We start from the raw sequence: 6,661 nt of genomic DNA, 5'->3' as shown, positions 1-6,661 counted from the left end.
TGGTCATTTTTTTTCTTTCTTTTTTTTTTGTCTCAAATATTCTTAAGGCTGCTCCAGGTCTCTCTCTTCTGGACAGTGAGCACGCCGTGGTGTGGAAGGGTCTGGGCCTGAGGCTGGGGCTGCTTCTGAGTCCTGAGTGGAAGTGGCGGTAGGTGGAGCTCGCAGCTTGCAGCAGAGCTGGGCCAGGGCGGTGGGCTCCTCACCTGGCCCTGGCAGGCAGGCAGGCGCAGGTGGGGCTCAGTGGCAGAGGCTGTGACTCGAGGTAAAAATAATCAGGCAAGGACAGCTGCTTCCTCGTCAGCAACCAAGAGGGAAATAAAGCCGATGTCCCCTCCAGCGAAAACCTGCTCTCCGGTCCCCTGGCTCCTGCCACCAACTGCTCGACGTCCATGTGCCAATCCAATTTGAACGCCTGCGATTCACCCCAGAGAGGGCTTATTTTAACTTCATCAAGTGCAGAGAAAAACATCCAGGCTGGAGTCTGTGGGAGGGGGAGGAGCGGCTGCTTAGGGGCCTAGGCTGGGGATGGGGTCCCGGGGCTCCTACCCCTCCAGTGGTGGGACTTGGGGTCCCCCTCCTCCGAGTCGGGTTCAACAGTCAACCAAGTCATTCCTTCAACCAAGGCTTAGTGAGCATCTACCGGGTGTTCCCTGAAATCAATGGGAAAAAGTCCCGAGGCCTTGGCCCGGCTCGTGAAGTCCTTTCCAAGTCCTCGCCCCTCCCCTGTCCCCCTCTGTTCTCCAAACAGCCTCCTCTCGGGCTGCACTGGTCATGCCATGCGTGGAAAGCCCTGGCATGCCATGTTTTCTCCTGCCATGCCTCACACCTTCCGCCTGAACAGTCTTTCCCCTGTTTCTCTGCCCAGTGGAGGTCCAGAAATTCTAGAGAGTTCCTAGTTGTACCTCAAGCCTCAGCTTGGTCTCTCTGGTGGCTTCCCCAGCCCCTCCTGGCAGTGGGAGCGGTTCCCTCTGGGTTCCAGCAGGATTTTGTCCATCTGTCTGCTTTAGCAAGGAAGTGGGGGGCTCCCTCTCTTCCTTCTCTACCCTTCTTTCCCTCTCTCTTTTCCTCTTTTCCAACAAACATGCTGACCTCTACTTTCTTTCCTTCCTTCCTTCCTTCCTTCCTTCCTTCCTTCCTTCCTTCCTTCCTTCCTTCCTTCCTTCCTTCCTTCCTTCCTTTCTTTCTTTCTTTCTTTCTTTCTTTCTTTTCTTTCTTTCTTTCTTTCTTTCTTTCTTTCTTTCTTTCTTTTTTAGACAGAGTCTCGCTCTGTGCTCAGGCTGGAGTGCAGTGGCATGATCTCAGCTCACTGCAACTTCTGCCCTCAGATTCAAGTGATTCTCTTGCCTCAGCCTCCTAAGTATCTGGGATTACAGGTGCCTGCCACCACGCCTGACTAATTTTTGTACACACACACACACACACACACACACATATATATACACACACACACACACACACAAAATTTTAGTAGAGATGGGGTTTCACCATATTGGCCAGGCTGGTCTTGAACTCCTGACCTCAAGTGATCTGCCTGCCTCAGGCTTCCAAAGTGCTGGGATTACAGGCGTGAGCCACTGCACCCGGCTCATTTGGAAAATCTGAAAGCGTAATTGTTTCCTAGGCTATGTGAAGTGCCCTGGAATCAAGGGGAGTGTTGACACATCCCAGGGCTCAGTGGGTCACTAGGCTAGGTGCCAGGCTGGTGGGTGTGGTTGGAGCTGTGGAGGTGGGCCTTTTTGGGGAGGGTAGATGGACAGGAGTGACAGGAGAAGAAGAAGAGGGAATTCCAGGTGTGTGGGGAGCTGGGAGAGAATACAGACAGACCCAGAGGCAGAAATGAGTGAACTGGCGTGCTGGCTCAGAGAGGTAAAGCAGCTCACTCAAGGCCACACAGCTGAAGTGGCTGAGGCGGGCTTTGACCCCAGGTCTATTTGACTGGCCTCCTGCAAGCAGTTGACAGTGCAGGCTTTGAGACATGCTCCCTAGGGTTGACCTTGGAGCCCTCCACACCTTTGTCCTCTTGACCCCCCTACAATAGGGGTGGGGCCTCCTGATGGACCTCCTTGGGAGAGGTGAGATGCACCCCGGGGGGCACCTGACAGGATGGCCATGGAAGCCCTCCAGGATACTGAGACACTGTTGAGCAGGTCAGAGTTCCTGCCTGTGAGCCCACAAATGGGTTCACCACGTGCTGGCTCCCATGGGCACCATCATTTCCTGTGTCCATCCCACCTGCTTCTCTTAGGGAATTCTCTTCTCCCACCATTCATGGGCTTCCACTCCAGCCACCTCTCCTCAAAAGCAAACCTATAAGTAACATAAAATGGCCCGGGAATGGGCCTGAGCCATGGTTTGGCCGTTCCTCCAGTCATGGTCCAGCTCTGCAGTTCAGAGCTTCGCCTTGGCCAACACCTTGGTGTGAAGTGAGAAGAGCAGTCCATACCCTGGGGTTTCTGAGTTGGGAACGTGAAGCTGGAGCTGCCGGTGGCCCCATGTCATGGGGTTAAGTTTAACTGCACACAACAGAAGCTCCAAATAAAAGTGGCTTAAACAGGTAAAGATGTATTATTATTTTTAATGTAAAAGAAGTCTGATGCTGGCCATTCCAGGGCTCATGTGACTCACTGAGACATTACATCTCACCTCATAGCCCAAAATAGCTGCCAAAGCTCCAGCCATTGCACTTATGTTTTAGGCAACAGGAAGGAGAAAAGGTAGGTAAGGGCCCAGGAGCTGCTTCTCCGGCAGAGTCAGCTCCCTTCAGGCAACCTTCCCAGATGTACTACAGAATACGTCTGCTTACATATCACTGGTTGCAAAGGTATTTGAGAAATGTCATTTATCATCTGGGCATTTTGCTGCCCCAAAGAAAACCAGGTTTCTCTCTTTGCTGCAGGCTGCATTTCCTGTCATATCCATCTGCAGTGGGAGGGGAATAAAGCCTGAGAGGAGGAGGAGGTAGGAGACAGAGACAGGGAGGAAAACACAGAGGCAAGGACGGAGGCAGAAGTAGAATGAAGACTTCCCCAGTGCCTGAACTAAAGGGGGCCTGAAGCCAGCCACTGAGCTCCAGGTGGCTGAATCCACACTCCCCTCTCTGCCCTTTCCCCTTTCCCCTTTCCTTTCCTTTCTGACGGAGTTTTGCCCTTGTCATCCAGGCTGGGGTGCAATGGCACCATCTCTCACTGCAACATCCGCCTTCCAGGTTCAAGCAATTCTCCTGCTTCAGCCTCCTACATAGCTGGGATTACAGGCGCGTGCCACCAGGTCTAATTTTTTTTTTATTTTTAGTAGAGACGGGGTTTCACCATGTTGGCCACGCTGGTCTCAAACTCCTGACCTCAGGTGATCCACCCGCCTCGGCCTCCCAAAGTGCTGGGTTACAGGCGTGAGCCACCGCGCCTGGCCTCCGCTTTTTCTTCAGCCAGATTGAATTGGGTTCCCGTCACTTGGAAGGGGAAGAATGAATGTGCTGACCTTGGGGAAGGACTTATCTCCTTCATGCCTTGATTTTTTTTCTTCTGAGAAATGGGGTTCCTATTGGCTGCCGACGGAGCCGTGACGAGGATGGATGTGTGACATCAGGGAGCCCTGCCCCAAACAGCTTGGCTGACCTGCTCGTCTTCCTGCCGCCAGTTCCAGGGATTCTGCTCCGTGATTACTGAAGGTTTACATGGAACCTGCACCTGTCAGGCCCCGGGTGCTGGCCACGTGTGGGGAGTTTTCTGGACACCTGAGTAGTGGGGTGAAAACTGAAGAAGCCAAAGAATGGAGAGAAGAGTTGGGGGAGAGCTGGAGAGATTCCTGGAGCACAGGAAACAACTGGCGCCTTGTAGGGGCATGGCCCTGGGCACAAACAAAGGGGGAATGGGTCTGATGCTTAGGCGAGAGCCTGGCTGTGTCAGGGTGCTGGGCCATGGGGAATACATTTTCAGCTTCGACACTGTCAATGCTGCCCAGTGCTTTCCTGCTCCTTCTGGAAACAGTACCTGGTTTTTCTTTCTCTCTTTCTTTTTCTCCTTCCTTCCTTCCTTCCTTCCTTCCTTCCTTCCTTCCTTCCTTCCTTCCTTCCTTCCTTCTTTCCTTCTCTCCCTTCCTTCCTCCCTCCCTCCCTCCCTCCTTCTCTCTCCCTTCCTTCCTTCCTTCCTTCCTTCCTTCCTTCCTTCCTTCCTTCCTTCCTTCCTTCCTTCCTTCCTTCCTTTCTTTCTTTCTTTCTTTCTTTCTTTCTTTCTTTCTTTCTTTCTTTCTTTCTTTCTTTCTTTCTCTTTTTTAAGAGACATGGTCTTTGTTGCCCAGGCTGGAGAGTAGGGTGCAGTCCTTGAACTCTTGGTCTCAAGCCATCCTCCCACCTCAGCCTCTTTTTTTTTTTCTTTTTTTTTTTTTTTTTTTGAGATGGAGTTTTGTTCTGTCACCAGACTGGAGTGCAGTGGCGCCATCCTGGCTCACTGCAACCTCTGACTCCCTGGTTCAAGTGATTCTCCTGCCTCAGCCGCCTGAGTAGCTGGGATTACAGGCACGTGCCAGCAGGCCCAGCTAATTTTTGTATTTTTAGTAGAGATGGGGTTTCACCATGTTGGCCAGGATGGTCTCGAATGCCTGACCCTCCGCCTGCCTCGGCCCCCCAAAGTGCTGGGATTACAGGCATGAGCCACTGCACCCGGCCCCACCTCAGCCTCTTGAGTTGCTAGGACTACAGGCATGCACCTTCATGCCCGGCTAATATATACATACATGTTTATATGGATACATATGGATATATATGGATATATATGGGGTCTTGCTGTGCTGCCTAGACTTGGTCTTGAACTCCTGGCCTTGGCCTCCCAAAGTGCTGGGATTGCAGGCATGAGCCAGCACGCACGGCCAGCACCTGGTTTTCTTTGAGGAGCCTCCGCTTCCATAATGAGTTCCTGTGGTGCTGGGAGGGGCCGACCCCGCTCTATCCTCCTGGAGTGGCTATTTGTTTTGTATTTGTTTTCATGGCAGTACCTAGGTTAGTGTTTGGTTGAATAACCAACAGTGGAAATCATGTGGGATTGGAGGGGGCATCTTCAGAATTCTGACTGCCACAGGTGGGGATATAACCCAGGCTCCTCCAATAAGGAAACCGAATGCCCGGGTCAAACAGACTCACTCACTCTTTGGGAGACTGAGGGGGCCAGATCATTTGAGCCAGCCTGGACAACATGGTGAAACCCTGTCTCTACAAAAAAAAAAATTACAAAAATTAGCCAGTGTGGTGGGGTGTACCTGTGGTCCCAGTTACTTGGGAGGCTGAGGTGGGAGGATTGTTTGAGGCAAGGAGGTCGAGGCTGCCATGAGCCAAGATCATACCACTGCACTGTAGCCTGGGTACCAGAGTGAAACTCTGTCTCAAAAACGGAAAAAAAAAAAAAAAAAAAAAAAAGGAAAGAAGTTTGAAGTGAATAGGATGGCTGTTGAAGATTTTAGTCGACTGATTTTGATTTTGTTTCTGTAGTAGCATCTTAAGGAATGTTTGATTTGTTACAAGCTAAGGGTCTAGGATGATTGAGTTTTCTTATAAAAATATTTTATACTCAGAAAGGGTATTTCCTCATGAATCTTCAAGTGGTCCCTGTATCAGTCAGGACATGCTAGGTTGTGCTGCAGTAGCAACTCTAAAATCTCGGTGCCTTAAAATAGTAGTTTTGTGGCTTTGTTTGTTTTGCTCATGCTACATCCATCATGGGGAGGTTCTATTCTTGTGGCAAAAAGCCCTCATCAGGGGACTTGGCTGATACAGCAGAAATCATTCAGAGTGTCAGGAGTCACTGTGACTAGGAAACAAAAGAAAGCTCCAGAGGAACCCACCCTGGTATTTAAATGCACCAGCCCTGAAGTGACACATATTTTTTGTGTGTGTGTGAGACTGGTCTGTCACCCAGCCTGGAGTGCAGTGGTGCAATCATGGCTTGTGGCAGCCTCAAACTCCTGGGCTTAAGTGACCTTCCTACCTCAGTCTCCTGAGTAGCTGGGACTACAGGCAAGTGCTATCATACCTGGCTAATTTTTTTTTTTTTTTTTTGAGACAGAGTCTCGCTCTGTCACCCAAGCTAGAGTGCAGTGGCGCAATCTCAGCTCACTGCAACCTCTACCTCCCAGTTTCAAGCAATTCTCCTGCCTCATCCTCACGAGTAGCTGGGATTACAGGCATGTGCCGCCACCATGCCCAGCTAATTTTTGTATTTTAGTAGAGATGGGGTTTCACCATGTTGGCCAGGCTGATCTCGAACTCCTGACCTCAGATGATCTGCCCACCTTTGCCTCCCAAAGTGCTGGGATTACAGGTGCGAGCCACTGCTCCCAGCCCACCTGGCTAATTTTTTAAACTTTTAAAATTTGTATTTATAGAGATGGAGTCTCACTGTGTTGCCCAGGCTGGTTTCAAACTCCTGGGCTCAAGCCATCCTCCTGCCTTGACCTCTCAAAGTGCTGGCATTGCAGGTGTGAGCCACTGTGCCCAGCTTGTTCCTTATTCTTGAGTACCACCCAGTCTAAAGGGATCCAGGAAGTTTAACCTGCCATGTGCTCTGAAGATAGGTCTAGAAATATTTGGTGAACAGACTAATGACTCCTTCAATAAGAAATATTTTGGAGGCCGGGTGCAGTGGCTCATGCCTGTGATCCCAGCACTTTGGTA

The sequence above is a fragment of the Macaca nemestrina genome, chromosome 14 (assembly GCF_043159975.1).
Source record: "Macaca nemestrina isolate mMacNem1 chromosome 14, mMacNem.hap1, whole genome shotgun sequence".
Lineage (NCBI taxonomy): Eukaryota > Metazoa > Chordata > Mammalia > Primates > Cercopithecidae > Macaca > Macaca nemestrina.
This window is presented reverse-complemented; position numbering follows the sequence as displayed.